Genomic DNA, 20,472 nt, shown 5'->3' on the forward strand with positions numbered 1-20,472 from the left:
TTTCTACCTACAGACGTATCTTTTTTTTCTATGTCTGCTGCAGAATATACTATTTCTTTTTTTCCTTTTTTTATTTAGTAAATATAAATTTCCAAAGTACAGTTTATGGATTACAAGGGCTCCCCCCCCCCCATAATTTCCCTCCCACTCACACCCAACCCTCCCATCTCTGGCTTCCTCTCCCATTCCATTCACATCAAGATTCATTTTCAATTATCTTTATATACAGAAGATTGATTCAGCATATATTAAGTAAAGATTTCATCGGTTTGCACCCACACAGAAACACAAAGTGTAAAATATTGTTTCAGTACTAGTTATAGCATTACTTCACATTGGACAACACATTAAGGACAGATCCCACATGAGAAGTAAGTACACAGTGACTCCTGTTGTTGACTTAACAATTTGACACTCCTGTTTATGGTGTCAGTAATCTCCCCAGGCCCTAGTCATGAGTTACCAAGGCTATGGAAGCCTTTTGGGTTCACTGACTTTGATCTTATTCCGACAAGGTCATAGAAAAAGAGGGAATCCTACAGACGTATCTTATGCACTTATCCTGAGCCTTCAACTGAGCAGGAGTTACCACTGCCATACCCAGTCCTCAGTCTCTGCCTTCAATGTCATTTTCTTCATGCATTTGACTTGGCAATGGGAGACCATCCTCCCACTCATGGGCACCCCACAGTCATTCTCAGGACATCTTGCCTCTTATTCCTTATCTCTTTTATGCCTTATCCAAAGAGAGTACTGTCTCTTACATTTCCCAGAGATCATGACAGGAGAAGAAAACAGCAAAGTCAAATAATAATAAAAGATTTAATTATAGTCCTTTCTATTGTAATAGGCTAATTGCCTTATTAAAAAAAATCAGACATTCTGAAAGTCACCTTATCTAAATCACTGTTTTGATGGGAAGGTGAAAATTATGGGTAAGAAGGTTTTAGATTAGAAAGGATCATTTTTTAATGAAAAAAAATGTGAAAATGCACAAGGTTTAATAATTTTAAGTATTTTGTTATGGCTACAGTAAGCTAAACATAATAACTTGATTATAAAGTGACCAAAACAAATCTACATATTGCTAAGAAAATTCTCAGATTTGAAAATCTCTAGGTACATTTTAGACCAGTTCCCAGCTGCCAATGTTAAACAAATGCCTTATCTGTCAAATGAATAGCTGAGCAAAGCAGCTGTGGATTCCTACAATGTCTTTGTAAAGCTCCCTTACTCCAATGTATGCTTATGGGCCATACTAGGCACCAGTTGCAGAAGCTTCCTAACCAACAGTAGTGAGTTTAATGACAGATATGTTAACATAGTCTATTCAAGCTACTATAATAAAATACCATAGTCCTGGTGGCTTATGTACAACATTTATTTCTGAGAGTTCCGAAGACTGAGAAGATGAAGGCACTGGCTGACTTTGTATTGGATGTGGCAGCATCTCACTGGTGGGATTGCAGAGGCAGCTAGCTCTCTGGGCTCCCTTATAAGGGAGCTAATCCCATTCATGAGGGCTCCTCCCTCATGACCTAATCAATCTAAGAACCCCCCACGTCCAAATGCCATTTTGTTGAAGAATATGGTTTAATATATTAATTTGAAGTGAACACAAATATTCAGTCTGTAGTATACACATAAAGAGGTTAGGTAACTTTGGATACTAAGAAACGATGGAAATATAAAAGGATGTTAACTTGTAGGGAACTGAGTCTAAAGCATAAAAATTAGCATCCTCAAGTAGTTTTTATAGGAACATTGCTTGTAAAATTAATGATATAAAGCTTTAAAGAAGATACTTGCACAGGAGCAAGCAAAATTTGGTACAAGTTGAGGAGAGACATTATAGTCATTCGGCAAGTCAAGAGGACAGGAAATTACAGGGAAGAGTGATTCCCAATGTCAAGAAGGAAAGAGATGAACAGAAGGAAGGAAAGAACTGAGGAACTAAGCAGAAGTGCACATGTCAAGTCCAAAGTAGTAGATCTGATATTATTAGGGTAGGTTAAAGGGAAAGCAGGATAGGAGTAGAAACACAAATATCTTAGTTTAGGTGCATATTCCCAAACACCAGTAGGATGGCCAAGTTATAAGGCCATGGTCATTACCTCAAAGAAGGCTAGACCCCAGAGCCCCAGAACTCACCTAATTCAAACCACTCATAATCAGGATAGTAAACCAAGGCACAAAGAGGGGGCATGACATATCCAAAGTTATGGAATTTAATAATAACGTGAGAATATTCCATTCTGTAATTTGATGCTTTTTGCTGCATCACAAAAGTATAGGTCAGATGAGAATACCTAGGATCTCTATAAGAAGATAGGCCATCAGTTCCACTTGGAAATGGAAATGCCAGTTATGCTAAAAAAAAAAAAAAAAGACAATTAGCTCCAAATGCCATGTCCAGATTAACATACCATCCTCCAGCGCTCCCGAAATTTGTGGTAGGTACTGGGTGTGGTTAAGAAGGTAATTGTTTCCCTCATAGACTGTAAGCTCCTTAGAGCCAGTGAACAAAGTTTATTTACCTTTTCATCTCCAAAACTTGGAATATTCATCTTTTAATAAATATTTGTGTTTTCAAGAAGTAATTACTTTATCCCTAGGATTTTTTGCATTCATTCTCCCTTCATATTACACATGGATCCAATGAGATCAGAGGAGTAAAGGAAACTCATGTCTCCCCTCTGCCTCTCTGTAACTCTGCCTTTCAAATAAATAAGTAAATTTTTTAAAAGGATACAAAATTGAATAGTAATAGGACAATTAAATAACCTGAAAATCAGGACCCTGAAAACAAGGATCTGTGAACTGCAAAATGAATATTTAGTAAGAGTTTTAAGTCTGGGGCAGTTCCTAGGCAGAATCTTAAAACAGACTAGCCTATTTCTTTGCATTGCTACTAAAGTAATAAACAGTATACCCTGTAGTTAAACTGCTCAGTAATGTATATAGAATGTTGTATTAGTGCTTTAAAGTTGAGTTAAGTTGACAGAAGTCTTCTAAACTATGTTGTGTTATTGAGATAAACACAATGGTTATAGTCTGCGGCCTGAGATTCTCACACTGTGGGAAAGCCAGTTTCAAAGGTCAAATGAAGCCAGCATCAAAATAACACAGCCAGTATAGTTCTGAACTACAGTGAGCAAAGAGGAATAACTTTTTGCAGAATTAAACATTGGATAATAGTCATGGTTTTGATAGCATTGCCCAAAGATGGTGGCAGTAAGTGGATGCCAATAACCAGGCCATCAGAAAGCATGAGAGGAGCTATGTATGGAGTAGGCAGGGATGGCCATAGTCCAGAGGCCTTTCATGGTCTCTCAAGTCTTTAAATATCTGCAAAGAAGGGGGACCTGCCTTGGGCTATCATCCCAGTTTATTTATTATACCAGAGCTATAACTGTATGATAAATAACATTTCATCCAAATTGATAGTGATTCATATAGGTTGGATTTTTTTCTTATTTGATAGGGAGAGAGAGAAACTCCCACTCACTGGTTCACTCCTCTGTGCCCATAATGGCTGAGACTGGGCTGAGGCCAAAGCCAGGAGCCAGGAACTGAATCCAAGTTTCTCTCCTGTGGCTGGCAGGAACCCAACTACCTGAGCCATTACTGATGCCTCTCACGATCTGCATCACAGGAAGCTTGAGTCAGGAGCCAGAGGTGGATAATGAACCAGGTGTGTGTTTTAACCACTGGGCCAAACATCCACTCCAGAGTTTTCCAAATTACTAGGAGAAAAGCTGGTACCAGTTACTTTCCTGACCTCACAAAACAATCTGTAGTGAAAGAGACAAAGCAATCTTGGTGAAGAGCAAATAAAATTATGTTGCTGAAGAAACATCAGATCAGAATGCAATTCCCTTGTTCATTTTTTTTTCTTAGAAAGCATTTGCATTTTGCCTGGCTCTGGGAACAAAGCCAACAACTTTTATAGATGAACAGTGATTTCCAGTAAGTTGGGTGGTTGAGGGTTGCCGGATGGCTGGGGACAATGGGAATGCCTTTGAGGGGACAGTTCACAAACCCACATGCAAGCCCAGGGAGGGTGAGGTGCTTGGTGATTCTCAGACTGACAGGCCTCTGAGAAATTTTTACAGGCCAGGGAGGAGGGATAAGATCGAACCAGAAGATAGCTTACCTCCCCTTCCCTTGTCTCATGTAATTAACAAACCACAGAAGCAGAGTGGGAAAGTAGGAAGGGAAGGAAGCAGATGTAGAGATAGGCACTGCTTTCCCTCTCCGTGGATGAGACCTAACAAGGGTATGCTTGCTGCAGGGTTTCACAGTAGCGCCAGCCTCAGACGCCGGAACATGCCTCAGGACCAGGAGACTCAGGCACGTTCTTCCTCCCTTCCTTCTCTCCCAATCACTCACTTTGGTCAGTTTTTCCAGCATGATGGCTGGAAAAAGAACATTGCCCTAGGACTCAAAAAGGAGATGAGGAAGGAGACTGACACTCTCTCAACATGTGCATACCCAAGGCATTTGCTAGGTGTTTGATTGACTGCCTTATTTATTTGGTCTTCCTAATGCAGAAATTTGGACATTAACCCCTTAGGCTTCAATGGCCAGGGACAAGTCATGTAGTTTCTGGGCTCCCCACGGTGGAGTATGGATATGCACAAAATAAGGAGGATGATCTTTCCCCTGCTACTCCAGATCATTGTCGTAAGACTCAAATGAGATAACAGGCAAAGAAGCACCTGGTGAGTTGTGAGATGCTGAACACATGTCAGGGATTCTTACTTCATCGATGAACTGCTTTCCAAGACATTGTTCTCTGAGATTCCCCTGTGTGAGAGTTGGTTGCTTTCTCTGCCTTTCTCAAACAGGTATTCCAACTCCCAACTGAAGTCACTCAGAAACTGGCCTCAATGATCTAACCATATCTTTGACACTAGCCAGCAAATTAAACCCTACTTCCTGCCCCGGCTTTATTTGCAGCGTAGTTTCCAAAGTGAGAAACAAAACCTCAAACTCCATTAATAATGAAACAAGGAGTCTTCAAACCCTCATCCGACCAGTGTACTCATAGAGCAGGAGGAAGTATCGGGTGATGATGGGGAAAGGCACAAGTGCAGCGAGAAGGTAGAAGTTGCCGTTCAGAGGGAGGATATTGCCCTGTGGACGACAAAAAGGTCTTAAAGGACGGGGGCTTCTGGAAAGCATTATTTTTCACGACTGGCTGGGACTGCAAAAATAATTCGTGCACAAAAATAAGAGCTGCTAGAGGAGGGAATCAGAGAAGGCTGAGAGAAGTTGGCAAGAGAACATTTTGAGAGGAAGGGAGAACATCACATCATTTGATCACCTGCTATGTGCCAGAGGCTGTATTATACATTTATACATACACCTATGATCTCATTTCCTGCAGCCTGCATCCTGCCCCCCTTGCTGCTGATGTGCTGTGCCACTGGGGAGCAGACAGCTCTGGGTGGTAATATCTTAGTAGCATGAACCCTTTAGGAATCCAGACGGTCCCCACCCATTGACTGCTGGGAGAAATGAATCTGAGTCGGAATAAGGTTGACAGAGAGAAGGGAGGAGCGATGATTTTGCGCTGGTGGCGATGGCATCTATTAGAAAAAGTTTCTAAAGAACAGCTCAGATCCCTACGCTTACTCGGAGACCCCTCCGTTCCTTCCCTTCCCAGTGCTTTTTTCTTGAATCTCTTCCAACACTGGGCTAATCTCTAGATTCCATCATTGTGGCTCAAAGCTGAGATAAACTTGGATTTAAATCCCAGTTCTTCCACTCACTAGCTGTGTGGCCCCTCTCTGCACATTGACCACTCATACTCAGAGTCTCCTCTATTAAACAGAGGTGTTAGGTGTTTGGTAAAATTGAGATATGTATGTAAAGTGCTGAACTCAGTGCCTACTTTAGTAATTGGTCTTTATTTTGACTTTATTATTAACCACCCAGATGTCATCCCCTAGCTAACACCACTTTATCTAGGACAAGCATTTAGTAAGTACTTACTATTTACTAGTACATTAGTCATTGAGACTATAAAAGTGAAACACACATAACTCCTGACCTCAAAGAGCAAACAACTTAATGCACACAAATAACGAGACACACTGGCTGCAGTCCTGCATTTGAAGGAGTGTGACAAGGATAGAGCGGGCACGGGGCTTGTTTGAGTGTCTCTGGAAGATAGGGTAGAAGTCATGGTTTGCTTCAGCTGCTGCAAAGCTGCTGTAGATTCCCATGCGTGGGGCTGGGTCAGGGATACTGCAGCAGTGACACCTATAGTGGGCCTGCTGGACTCTCATGGCTTCCAAGCTCTGGGCCATAGTGAGCAGCCTCAGGCTTTGAGGAGATGGCTCAGAGGCCAATCCACCGAGGGAAGTGGGTAGAGATGGTACATTCTCAGCTCCCTTTTTTGGGCCTCACTCAGAGCAGCTTTGATTATATCTATTTAACAAGTTTTAAATCTGAGTTAGATTCAGAGAAAAGAGCAAGCTGCTAAAAATACTTGGAAACCATCAGGCTGAAAGATTTCTAAGATTCTTTCCAAAATGAGATGCTAGCATTTCCTGCAGACTGCCTCAGTGCCAAGGTGCCTAGATCTGACACTTCTCAGCTCAGTTTCATCCATAGTCAGGGCCTAGAGGCTCCACGGACATTTGTGGCTGTCCAGAGTTCTTTAGTTCCACAAGGCTGTTCACAACATATTTTCTAATGCCCGTTTGTCATTGCAATCCTTCCCACCTTTCTCCATCAACTTAGCTCATTCTCTTCTTCAGAAATCATAAGAGGCCCGTCAATCCAGAGGGACACTTGACCTATTGAGAACGTTGAGAGAAGCAATTTCTGTGTTTGCAGAGGGACCAAGTGCAAACATAACAACAGGTCAGACAACTGTTGACTTTATTTAACTTGAACCCTATTTCATCAGCCAAAGTCTTGACCTGGAGGTCAGGGGTCAGGCTGTCAGAAATATGCAAAAGCAAGCCTTCCAGGGAAGTGGAAGACTGAGTGTCCTACAAAATCCTGAGGAGTTGGGATAAGAGTCTCATACTAAAAATAGGCTCTGGTGTGAATTTTCTCATTATCTGAGATTCTGAAATTGGACTGGGTTGGATTCTACATCCCAATACAGCTTATATTATTCAAGTAACTCAAGATTATTGTTGCCTTCATTATCATTTTAGAACAAAGAGGAAGTCCTTTGCTTAGAAAAAGAATAGGAGAAAATAGAAAATGAGAGAGAGAGAGAGAGAGAGAGAGCGAGAGAGAGAGAGAGCATGCAAAGAAAGGAGGGAGGGAGGAAGGGAATAAAGTCAGGTACAATTAAAGAGCACATGGGATCTCAAGCTACCTGGGAAGGAGAGGAGAAAGAGGGGAAGCAAGGAAATATTAGGAAAATAAGAATCACATATTAAGAGAATCCCAATGTGCATCTGCAGAGTAACAGTTCATGATACAATCATGACTCTCAAGTTTAAAATCAGAAACAATTTTAAAGAGTCATGAACTTGAAGCATAATATAAAAGTGTCAAGACTGATTCACAGCCCTGATACTAGAGCAGCTGATCAGGAAATTTAGCCGCTGTATACAAAGCATAATCTCTTCATATTCCTAGTGTTTCCATACAAAATACACCTGTTGTGTCATACGGTATGGTCACATGTTAAGGAAAATGCATGTCATTTTGTGAAAGGAGTCAAACAGCATGAGAAATAATTGCTCTGCAAACTTTTCTAATTTTAGTGATCATTTGTTTCTAGTTAAGCAAACTCCAAAATCCAATTTAACAAATTGATGCATTTATTTCCTGGAATAAAATGGGCTGAAACTATGATTTTATTATGTTCTACATGTATAGAAGCAATAATGTTGATAAAAATCTTCAAGTCCCATTCTTTTGTAAAGGAATTTGTCTATTTGCAGCCTAGATATTTTACCCATAATTCCAGAAACTCTACTTGGCTGGAAAGATGTTTGGAGCGCATCTGCTGCAAAGAGAGGGGAATGTTATGAGGCTCTGTACAACAGCCTGGCATGGGACTTTGTCTGCAGAGGACTATGTCAAGGAAACATCTCTGGGCCTATGTCCCATTACTCTAGAGTTCTATTCTAGTTGGTCTTACCTTCACAGAGAAGCCTTCTAAAATACAGCTGTCTTGTTCATTGGTTGAACAGCTTTATTTACTGAGTTTCCCAACATTTATTAAAGTATGTGTCATTAGCACTGTGAAGTGTCATGTAAGAGACTCCAGATTCAGTTTCTTATAGCCAAAAGCATGGGCCAAAACCCACTGTGGTATATGGTGTTGCTTGAGTTTCAGGCTGATAATACATCCTTGTCCTTTGCTGTTTTGAGCTAGTAGAGACCAAGGCCTATGAATTTACTCAAGATCATCAGCTTAATCGCTTGTGAACTTGAACTAACAAACACATTGGATCTGAAGGCAACATGGGCTGGCTATCTTGTACCTCCTCTCAAGTTGAACTTTGGGACCTGTCGCTCCCCCTCTTCATGGAGGAACGACACTAAACCCTGCCTAGGCTTCATATCCGAGTCACGGCACCATTATGTCGCTCCCCCTCTTCGTGGAGGAAAGACACAGGACCCTGCGCTGTTCTTTCGTCTGCTCGGATCTCCCCGGGTTTGCTGCTGGTTCTTCCCGGGTTGGCTACCGGCCCTTCCACCTCCGTGGAAGGGCGGTTCCCCCTGCCACTTTCCCCACTTCCGCGGGGGAGCGGCACACTGCCGGCCGGCTCTCTCGGGGGCTGCACAGGTGTTCCTTCAGATAGATGTTCCTGGTGCATGTTGTCTCTCTCCTCCTTTATAGTCCTCTTCCACCAATCCCAACTCTGCTACCCACATGCCGAGTACGCTGCTCTCCTGCAATCAGGAGCAGGTCCTACAGTTTATTGGTTGAACTGGAGGCAGCTGTGTAGAAGCTGTTTCCTCCTCTCCCAGCGCCATATTGTGGGAGAGCAGATGCATAGAATAAGTCTTAATTCCAGTAACTTAGTCTAGTCCGAGTTGCTCCCAGTTGCTCCCCACAGGGACCCAAGGCTGAACCCAGTTAGCAGAGCTGATGCTTACTTGACTAGTCGTAAGGGAAGCTGCACCTTCTCCTCATCCAGAGACAGAGAATCCTGAGGGTGAGGATCAGGGAGAGAAGAAGGCCCCATGTGTTCTGACTTTAATGTTGATGACTGTGGTCAAGCAAGTACATGGATGAATGGGTAATGATACTCCTGCATCTCCATCCTCTCCTCAATGGAAAAAAAAAAAAAAATAGAAGGAAGGAGGATTTTCCCTCTCCCACTGCGGGAAGCCAACTGTAGGTGGAAGGAAGGTGGGAGGGGTTAATGCTTCTGCCAGGGCACAAGTTGCTCTTCTTTCAGCCATCAGGAATGTGGGGAGAGGGAAACAGGTTTGTCCCTGTGCCCTTGCCATTGCACAGAGCAGGGTAGTACTGCAGGGGAAGGTGAGAGTGTGGACACTGTGCACTAACTGCCTTTGCAGAAATTCTCCTTCTGTCATGGGCCGGGCAACTTTGTGAAAGCTTTTTTTTTTTCTTTTCAACTTTTATTTAATAAATATAAATTTCCAAAGTACAACTTTTGAATTATGGCAGCTTTTCCTCCCATAACCTCCCTCCCACCTGCAACCATCCCATCTCCCACTCCCTCTCCCATCCCATTCTTCACCATGATTCATTTCTTTTTCATTTTTTTTGACAGGCCGAGTTAGACAGTGGGATACAGACAGAGAGAAAGATCTTCCTTTTCCGTTGGTTCACCCCTCAAATGGCCACTATGGCCGGCGCGCTGCAGCCAGCACGTGGTGCTGATCCCAAGCCAGGAACCAGGTGCTTCCTCCTAGTCTCCCACGCGGGTGTAGGGCCCAAGCACCTGGGCCATCCTCCACTGCCTTCCCGGGCCACAGCAGAGAGCTGGACTGGAAGAGTATCAACTGGGACAGAATCTGGCACCCCAACTGGGAATAGAACCTGGGGTGCTGGCGCCGCAGGCGGAGGATTAGCCAAATGAGCCACAGCACCAGCCATCATGGTTCATTTTCAATTATCTTTATATACAGAAGATCTACTTAGTATATACTAAGTAAAGATTTCAACGGACTGCACCCACAAAGACACAGAAAGTATAGAGTACTGTTTGAGTAGTAGTATTACCATTAATTGGTATAGTACAACACATTAAGGGCAGAGGTTCTACATGGGGAGCAGGTGCACAGTGACTTCTGTTGTTGATTTAACAATTGACACTCTTATTGATGACGTCAGTAATCACCTGAGGCTCTTTTCATGAGCTGCCAAGGCTCTGGAAGCCTCTTGAGCTCACCAACTCTGATCTTATTTAGACAAGGTCATAGTCAAAGAGGAAGTTCTCTCCTCCCTTCAGAGAAAGGCACTGCCTTTTTTGATGGTCCGTTCTTTCTGCTGGGATCTCACTCACAGAGATCTTTCATTTAGGTCATTATTTTTTGCCACAATGTTTTGGCTTTCCATGCCTGAAATACTCCCAAGGGCTTTTTAGCCAGATCTGAATGCCTTAAGTGCTGATTCTGAGGCCAGAGTGCTGTTTAGAGCTTTTGCAATTCTGAGTCTGCTGTGTATCCTGGTTCCCAGTAAAATCATTCTCTCCTTTTTAATTCTATAAATTATTTGCAGACACTGGTCTTATTTATGTAATCCCTTTGACACTCAATCCTGTCTTTTTGATCAATTATGAACTTAAACTGATCACTTTAACAAGTAAGATGGCATTGGTACACGCCACCTTGATGGTATTGAATTGGAATCCCCTGGCACATTTCTAGCTTTACCATTAGGATTAAGTCTGAGTGAGCATATGCTGAACTGTACATTTCCTCCCTCTCTTATTCCCACTCATATTTAACAGGGATCACTTTTCAGTTAAATTTAAACACCTAAGAATAATTGTGTGTTAATTAAAGAGTTCAACCAATGGTATTAAGTAGAACAAAAAAACACTAGAATGAATAACATAGTAAGTTGTTCCTCGACAGTCAGGACAAGGGCTGATCAAGTCATTGCTTCTCATAGTGTCTATTTCACTTCAGCAGGTTTCCTTTTAAGTGCTCAGTTAGTTGTTCTCTCCAAGCCGTAGTTTCTTCAGAAGTAAAATAGGGATAATAATAGTGCTTTTTTCATACCCTTAAAGGAGTGATACATCGAAGGCTTTCAGCACATTGCCTGGAGAGCAAAGATGTTGACTATATGTTCATTATTGTTAGTTATTTTCTAATCTTTATCATTAATCAGTTTTTATTTCTGGAATATCCCAGTTTTTGAATATTCCTCAGCCTTTTAAAAATACTTTCACTGAGCTTTAATTGATAAAGGATTGTATATTATTAACATGAACAAATATGGACCTAGGCAAAGAGGTGAGATTTTAAGAAAGTCTTTCTTTTTTAAAAAAAATATAAAGTTCATTTATCTGAGAAAAAGAGAGAGAAAGAAATAGAGCACTCCCACCTGCTGGTTCGCTCCTCAAATAACCACAACAGCTGGGGCTCGGCCAGGAGCCAGGAGCCAAGCTAAATCTTCCATGCGTGTGGCAGAGGAACCCAGCTAATTGAGTCATCACCTGATCCTAGGGTGTGTGTTAGCAGGAAACTGGAATCAGGAGCAGAAATGGGACTCCAACTCAGGCACTCTACTATGGGATATGAGTGTCCCACTCAGCAGCTTAACCACTGCACCAAATACCTTCCTCTTTCTTCTTATTTCTGGCTTTATACCATGCTTCATCCCATGCCTCTATGTTTCAGTGATAGCTAAAGGATGAAAGAAGACACATTTGTTGAAATAGAATGATGGAGGGAGGCAAAAGTGAGCAATTTCCAGTCATAGACTTGGTGTTTCAAAAGCTGGGTGCCTGTTTTGTGCAGAGGGCGTGGCCATGAGCCATATAACCTCATTAACTAGAGAATGCCCCCTTGGGTATAATTGTGCCATATTCATATTCATGTTCAGATGGCTGAGGAACACATTAGTCTCGAGGAGAGGCTTGATGGGGCATATCTCTTGTCTGAGTCCATCCCCATCATGAAGACAGGCTAAGGCTAAAGAGTTGGTGAAGCTATGGGGCCGGCGCCGTGGCTCACTAGGTTAATCCTCTGCCTGCGGCACTGGCATCCCCTATGGGTGCCGGGTTCTAGTCCTGGTTGCTCCTCTTCTAGTCCAGTTTTCTGGGAGGGCAGTGGAGGATGGCCCAAGTGTTTGGGTGCCTGCACTTGCATGGGAGACCAGGAAGAAGGACCTGGCTCCTGGCTTCAGATCAGCGTAGCTCCAGCCATAGCGGCCATTTAGGGGATGAAACAATAGAAAGAAGACCTTTCTCTCTATATCTCTCTCTCACTGTCTATATTCTATCTGTAAAATAAATTAAAAAAAAAAAAAAGAGTGGGTGTAGCCTGCTTGTTTCCTTGGAGGGATATTGTCTGCAGGGGCCATTAGGTAGCCAAACCATGTCAGTTGTTTGAAATGCTCTAGTGACTTGAACTAAGGGTGGGGGACCAGAGTTCCTTGAATTATATTGAGTGACAGATAATGAGACCTTTCATGCATTTAACGTCGAAGAATAATAGCTAGACTATTTGGTCCCAACATCTTAATGCATTTTTCTATTGTATATATATGTGGATTTTGTTCAAAAGCTTAACTTTTGAGTTTAATCATTGGTTTTATTAGACTTATGCTTTGGTTTCCTAGTTCATGGATTCCTGAATTTGCCATATTTCCTCCTTAATTTTCTGTTTATTTTTCCCAATAATTAAGATGAGTGCTTGGCCTAGTTATTTTTATTTCCTCTTATTAATAAAGAAAACATTTGAGATTATCCATTTGCCCTCTGAGTAAGGCTTTGGCTATATCCCATACATTTAGTAATGTAATGTGTTGCAGTGTTCAGTAATTTGGTAATATACAATTTCTAATGAATTCTCATTGCAACTTTTATTTCCTCTTATTCTAATATTTATTTGTATATAAGAGAAGTTCTTTTTTATTAGCAATAGTTGTTTCTTTTATTAAAAAATGTCATTGTTAATTGATTCATCAACTATATGTTCATGAGAAAATGTTGCCTATGTGACAGTAGCTTCATAAATGTATTAAAATTTTCATGCTGATGCATGAAGTTGCTAGTGCTGAGAACATACAGTGGACAAATGGAACACGAGATAGGGGATTCACCAAATGTGTATACATGCCCCATATATATATATACATATATTAGATACAACTATATACACATGCATGCACAAATACATACAAATATTAACACTTTTTTGTTAAAGATTTATTTATTCATTTGAAAGTCAGGATTATACAGAGAGAAGGAGAGACAGAGAGAGAGAGAGAGAGTTCTTCCATCCACTGGTTCACTCCCCAATTGGCCGCAATGGCTGGAGTTGCACCGATCTGAAGCCAGGAGCCAGGAGCTTCTTCCAGGTCTCCCAAGCGGGTGCAGGGGCCCAAGGATTTGGGCCATTTTCTACTGCTTCCCCAGGCCATAGCAGAGAGCTGGATAGGAAGTGGAGCAGCCAGGACTGGAACCTACACCCATATGGGATGCCAGCATGGCAGGTGGTGGCTTTACCCTCCATGCCACAGAGCCAGCCCCAACACATCTTTAATATTATGTATATTTTCACTGATTTTTTAAAATTCACTTCATCTGGCACAAACTGATTTGAGTGTCTCACATTTGTGTGATGTGACCTCAAGAATGTGATTTTCTGTGAATCCTTATTGAAAGAACAATATGACTAAGGTTGTTAAAAAGAGCCAATAAAAAAAGAACAGAAGCAAATTACTTAGCAACATCTGACATTATATCAGGTATAGTGGTGTATGCAATAGATATTGGCAGACTTTTATATATAATGATAAGTATAAATATAATTCTATATATATTCCATTATTTTTGGTTTTAGGCACGCCATTTATCATATTTTTCCTCATTGTTTATCTTTGACATATGGGTTAGATTTTGTTCACTTTTTGCTATACTAATAATGTGAGTCTAGTGGCTTGTTTTCTTTTACTAGTGGTCATTTTTATGATTTCCAAAGACACCACTTGATTTCTTTTTCTGTGGTTGTCAAAGCCCCAAATCACTCTCTGTTTTTTTTTGGGGGGGTAATATTTGTAATTTAGAATGTCTCCAATATGGGATGTGGGCCAGGAGCCTGGAACTCAATCCAAATCTTGCACATTGGTCCCAGGGACCCAAGCACTTGAGGCATCATCTACTGCCTCTCAGGGTGTGCATTAGCAGGAAGCTAGAATTGGAAATGGATCTGAGACTCAAACCCAGGCACTCTGATAGAAGATTTGGGTGTCCCAAGAGGTGTCATCACTGCTGAACCAAATGCTTATCCTATATTTTCTAATTTTTTAGGATTCACTTTTTATTCATTTCTCAGTTTTCCAGAGCTTGTCGGTAAGAATTATTCTTAAATTTTATTTCATTTTTTCAATTGTTTTGGATAAGTTATTAATACATTAGATTATCAGGGCCACAGGAAATATAAGGTAATTACTAAAACAAAATTATATTTCTCTTCCAAAAGCCCTGTTATATCTGGAAATGCTTTTATAATAAAGGCAATCGATTGGGTTTGACATCATCACATTGCAACATTTTGTCCCTAACCCAGTGCACTGAATGTGATCTGGCTTTGTAGTATTAAAGATGATCCCATGGCAGACACAGATGTAGCCTTGTATTTTCTTTGTTTGTTAGTGTAGACCAGACTCCTCCTCTGCTTCTCCTGTGGGGTCATGCCAACAAGAAGTGAGGGGCAGGGATCCAGAGAAGGAATGAAAATGTTTTCTATCATCTCAGCAGGTGTCCTCAATGTAGGCATTCAGTTAGAATTCTATTTTTAAAGCTATTGTATTTCACCATTGTTGCTATATAGATCAAATATATATTTAACCTTAGCGGAAAGGGGGAATCTTTAACTGGAAGAAGGAGCACAGGGAAAGACGTGGGAATTAGCACATTCAGAGGAAGCTGGGAGACCCCACGAAGAAGTTCAGATTTTAATCCTTTCCATTCCTGACTCTGTGTCTTCAAATAGGGTTTGGATATGTTGGTTTTTATTTTCTTGAATTGATTAAGTAATTCATTCAGTCTCAATTAACAAAAAACAGATAAAACACAATCCCTACCCTTAAATTGCTGAAACTACCCAGGAGGGGAAAATAACATTTGCATAGAAATTTACAACACAGGGGCCTGCCCTGTGGCATAGGGGGCAAAGTCACAGCCTTCAGTGCCTGCATCCCATGTAGGCACCAGTTCAAGTCCCAGCTGCTCCACTTCCAATCCAGCTCTCTGCTATGGCCTGGGAAAACAGTGGAAGATGGCCCAAGTGCTTGGGTCCCTGCACCCACATGGGAAACCCAGAAGAAACTCCTGGTTCCTGGATTTGGATTGGCCATCTGGGGAGTGAACCAGTGGATGGAAGACTTCTCTCGCTCTTTCTCTCTCTCTGACTCTCTCTCTCTCTCTCTCTCTGCCTCTCTGTAACTCTGCCTTTCAAATAAATAAATAAATATTTAAAAAAGAAATCTACAACACATAAAGAAAAATGCAGAAAGCATACTAAGGGTGTTTTTATACAGGTTTCCTGTTTTAGGAAGTGGGGAGGGCATGAAGTGCCTGTTCATGAGCAAGTTCCGAACATGTTCTCCAAAGCTAGAAGCAAAACAAGGGAGGCTGGGTAACCAGCTGCGAGAATATGCAGTGACTTCAAATAACTGTTGAAAAAATGGAATTAAAAGGTAAGTTAATTCTGGTACAAAAAAATCTTGAAATTCATGCATAATCTTTCCACATTTACACATTTTCCATGACTATGTTGAATACCTCTCATACATCTATCCAGGGCTGGATCACAGGTCAGCAAGAATCTCGATTCTGAGATTCTATGAGAAAGATGGAATTTATTTAATATATTTATTTTTGTTCGAGAGGCAGAGAGAGAAAGAGATTGATAGAGCTCCCATCTGCTGAGTCACTCCTCAAATGCCTGGGAGCCTAAAATTCAATCCTTTATCCCTAGATGGGTGGCAGGGAGTCAACTACTTGAGCCAACACTGTTGGCTCCTAGGGTGCTTATCAGCAGAAAGATGGAACTGAGAATGGAGCAAAACTTTGAACCCAGGCACTCCCATGTGGGATGGAGGCATCCTCGTCAGCATCTTACCTGCTGTACCCAATGCCTGTCCCGGGGATTGAAATAATAGCATCTTGGAACACCACAGATCTGAGCTGCCCCAAACTTCCTTATCTTATTCAGTCTCATGTGTGCTCTTCCACAGCGGCCCTCTTATCTTAGACACTTGCAAAGCTCTGACCTCTGCTGTAGCTGTCTCTCTGTATGCATTGTCCTGCCTCTCAGAGGAGTCAGCTCCTGAAAAGCAGAGTTCATTTGAAAGATTCAGGCGAGAGGACATTACTATTCTGTGAACATCAGTTTCCTTGGGAGGGCACAAAAGGCAGTTATATATTTTTTCCCTTTATTTGCCCCCATATAATTTGACTTGTGCCTCAAGCATATAATGTTCTATTTTCATTAGTAAGAAGGTCAGTGAAGGAAAAGAAAAGGGGTGGGGGGGAGACCAAGAACCAAAAATAGAAGAGAAGAACATGAATTAATTTTTTTTTCCTGTAGCTGGAGCTGTGGTGTAGCCTGTTAAGCTGCCACCTGAGACACCTGCATCCCATGTGAGCACTGTTTCATGTCCCAGATGCTCCACTTCATAGCCAGCTTTCTGCTAATGCACCTGGGAAAGCACTAGAAGATGGCTCAAGTGGTTGAGTCCCTTTACCCACATGGGAGACCCAGAAGAAGCTCCTGGCTCCTGGCTTCAGCATGGCACGGCCCTGGCTGTTGCAGCCATTTGGGTAGTGAACCGGCAGATGGAAGATGTGTGTGTGTGTGTGTGTGTGTGTGTGTGTCTCCTTCTCTCTCTGTAACTCTGCCTTTCAAATAAATAAATAAGTCTTGAAAAAAAGAAAGAAAAAATGTTCAGTGAATCCTGCTATAATGTCCTGCCCAGAGAGCCAACATAACTCAGTTCTCTAATTGTGCATCTTGGCTTCCAACCTCTGGGCTCACTTTGTCCTCTCTTCTCTGGTTCCTTTGCTCAGCCAAGGCAGAACTGTTAGCACCGCAACAGCTCAGTTTCACTTGGCTTCCTCTGGCCCCACCAGAGGACACCGTGGACACTCCCAAACCCACACAGATTATTGTTCTATCTCCTTCACCCCAACTTCCAAAGAGAATGGAAGAACTGAAAACCACAGAAAACAGGGAAGCGTTTCCTTTTCAGGCTGAGAGTCCCGGATGTGAGGGGCAGCACAGCCTTGCATCTGTCCCACCAGCTCCTGACCCACTGCAAAATGGATGCCCCTGTTGGTTTGAGGCTGAGTGCTGAGCTCTTTTATCAACCCAGGACCTTAAAGAGCTTCTCAGTTGCCCGAAGCCCCAGTTTCCTTCACCACACGTGGAGGCAGCTGAGTCAGGAGGAGACCAGGCAGAATGATGGAGGGCTGGAGTTCGTCTTTGGTTCTAGCCCCTGCCTCCTCTCAAGCCCTCTGGGCCCATCCTGAACAATCCTTGGCACTTTCTCTGCCTCAATCAGTTTCTCTTTTCTGCCCAACAACTCAGGGATAGCTCTTATCCCATCCCCATTGAAACTGGTAAAAAAAAAAAGTGGGCAATGGATAACCTATCATTTGTGTGCCTTTGCACAAATGCCTGACTTTTCTCTAAAGGCTCAGGGAATGGGGAGCATCAGGGACCAGCAGGGCATGTTACTAGGGCTTGATGGGCATACTGTGGGCTCTTGCCCATTTGTAAAATGAGCACAAGAATTACTGCTCACAGGGGAGAGGGGAGAGTTAATGAATCAGTGTCTGGCATGCTGCTGATGGCCCGTATCAGCTCTTTACAGCATTTCATTTCCACCAGGGCTTGCTTTCTGGTCATTCCTTCACAGCTCTTTGCTTATGCCTCAAGCCAAACCCAAGGGATGGCTTAACAAGAGAGTCAGGTAACAGCTGTGCTTGCTTGCAGCAATCACCTTCTGAGACATGATCTGGCCTTTGTTATCTAGCCTATCAGAGGCCCTGATGGAGAGAGAGACAAATGCTTGTGGATTTGTGGAGACTGCCAGGCAAAAGATATCCGATACACTGTGCTCTTCAGCTCTCCTTCTAGAGGAATCTCTCATCACTTCCCCACAATCTGATCTTTGTCTTCTCTACCAAAAATGAATGATAGCTTACCTAGGCTTTTCATCAAGTCCATTAACAGGCAGATGAATCTTAAAATCTAACCCCTGAGCATGGCCATTCTCCAGTCACACATCACTTAAGCCTTGACTCTGCAAGTTGCATTCCTCTTGTGAAGACAGGAACTCAGACAAGAGGAAAAAGAAACTACTAACAGGAGAGAAGCCCCTCGGGGAAGCTCAAATCCTGCAAAACACGAGATGGAGACCCTGCCAAAGTGCTCCAGCAGTGCTTAGAGGACAAACGGATGCTTCCTATTTTCCATGTGTCTGGGAGTCCCACATGGAAGGCTCAAGTCCACTGATTCCCCTTGGACGAGTCCCGACTATTTCAGTAACCAGTAAGTGAGGCATGTGGGAAGGTAAGAGTAAGGGAGAGCAAGAGCAAGACAGGGTCACCATCTTTCTCCTGACTCCCAGTTGCATGCAGGATGACTTTACTGAGCATGGACCATTTGCCTGGCCTCAGGCTCCTGGGAAGCGTGCACGCATCTAATCACCATAGCAGCTTTGTGAGACCTGTAATATGCAGACCTCTACTGCAGAAGGAGGGCTGTGGGGCCTGGGTTCAGGCTTCTGACCTAACCACTCCACCATGCAGGGTCTCCTGCCGTCAACTCACAGGAGGACTTTGGATGACCTGCATTTGGGCTCTGAGTTCCACTTTCCTTCTCTGCAGTGTGAAGAGGGTGGATGGAATATTCTCTATGTTTCCTATGACTTTGACCCCCATATATTTGCTGCAGCTCTTTTCTTTTCCATGGCAAACGGAGAAAATTAAATAAAAGCCAGTTTTCAGTTCCTGGGAAAGTTACTGAGATACCACAATCCAAATTAAATATATCAGTGCCCGTAGGGATCCTCGGACTGCCATAAAATCTGAGTTTTCCTATATGTTGTCATCTCACCCAAGTCATCCAGCCCCCACTGCCCCTGTCTTTTGTCATAAACCAAAGCTGTTTAATGTTATAGGTAGCAAAGCCTTCTTCCTTTCTTTTGTAACTCTCTACGGGCTCTAGGCACTCCCTTTCCATATTTTTACCCCCAGCATCCTACTTCCTTGAGGCCCACAGACAGACTTGGGCAGGACACCATCAAGTCATATTTATAAAAATAATATTCATTTCCCCCTTCCATCCAAAGTGAGAGAGGAAGGAACTCACTTCACTGAAGCATGGAAAATAAAATTGAATGCAACATATGCCGGTTCCAAAGCCCCAAAGCAGTGCCTCACATTCTCCTGTGGTTGCATGGAGTTGAAGGGGAAGGGAGGGGGAAATGCTATTTTAAGTTTCTGGGAAGCATTAAGGAAAAGTGTAGAAATACATCCAGACCCTCAAGTTTGTGCAAAAGACATCCAATTCCTTTATTCAGTGGAATCACAGGCTAATATTAGAATCTCTGCCCTAATAAGCAGCTATTAAAAAAAGGAAAAAAATACTTTATTATAGAGAGGGACTCTCATGTAGTTGGTGGGCAACTCCCAGAATAATATGGGAAGGAGTCTGTAGCCAATACACACAGCCTTAAATGTTACTTTAAATTCAGTTTTAAAATGAGGATTTAGCAGCTGTGATTACAGTCTCTTGTCTCTGAGTCTGCAAACCCAGAGGCATGCTGCTGAGGAATTCAGACATTTATCACGGGCTTCAGATAGCTGCTAGCCTCACAGCTGCCTTTGGATGTTTTAGAGACGTGCATGTCTTCTTTACCTTCTCAAAGGGTAAAGCGTTGGATTTCACAAGCAGAGAAGGAACATGTTCTGAGAACAGAAAGAAAGTTCTCTTGTATTTGCAGAAATGAAGGAAATGAGTCAAAAAATAAAATTCTTGGGGCTTCCATTTTTTTTTTTACTCAGTTGGGATTAGAAGTAGAACCCTCACTCTCGGTGGCTTAAATATCAAAATTAATTTATCAAGTTTCTTTCTTGTTGGACATGAAATTTAATGTTAGCATAACTTCAAAATTGGTTCATTGAGCCAGAAGTTATCATGGATCCTGGATTCTCCCATGCTCCCCCTTTCTGCTTTGCCGTCTTAGTCTATCAGAACAGCTCTCAGGCTCATCTGTCTCATGGTCTCATGATGGCTGCTGAAGTTCTCAATAACACCTGCAGGTGTTAC

This window comes from Oryctolagus cuniculus, chromosome 3, assembly GCF_964237555.1.
Source record: "Oryctolagus cuniculus chromosome 3, mOryCun1.1, whole genome shotgun sequence".
Taxonomy (NCBI): Eukaryota; Metazoa; Chordata; class Mammalia; order Lagomorpha; family Leporidae; genus Oryctolagus; species Oryctolagus cuniculus.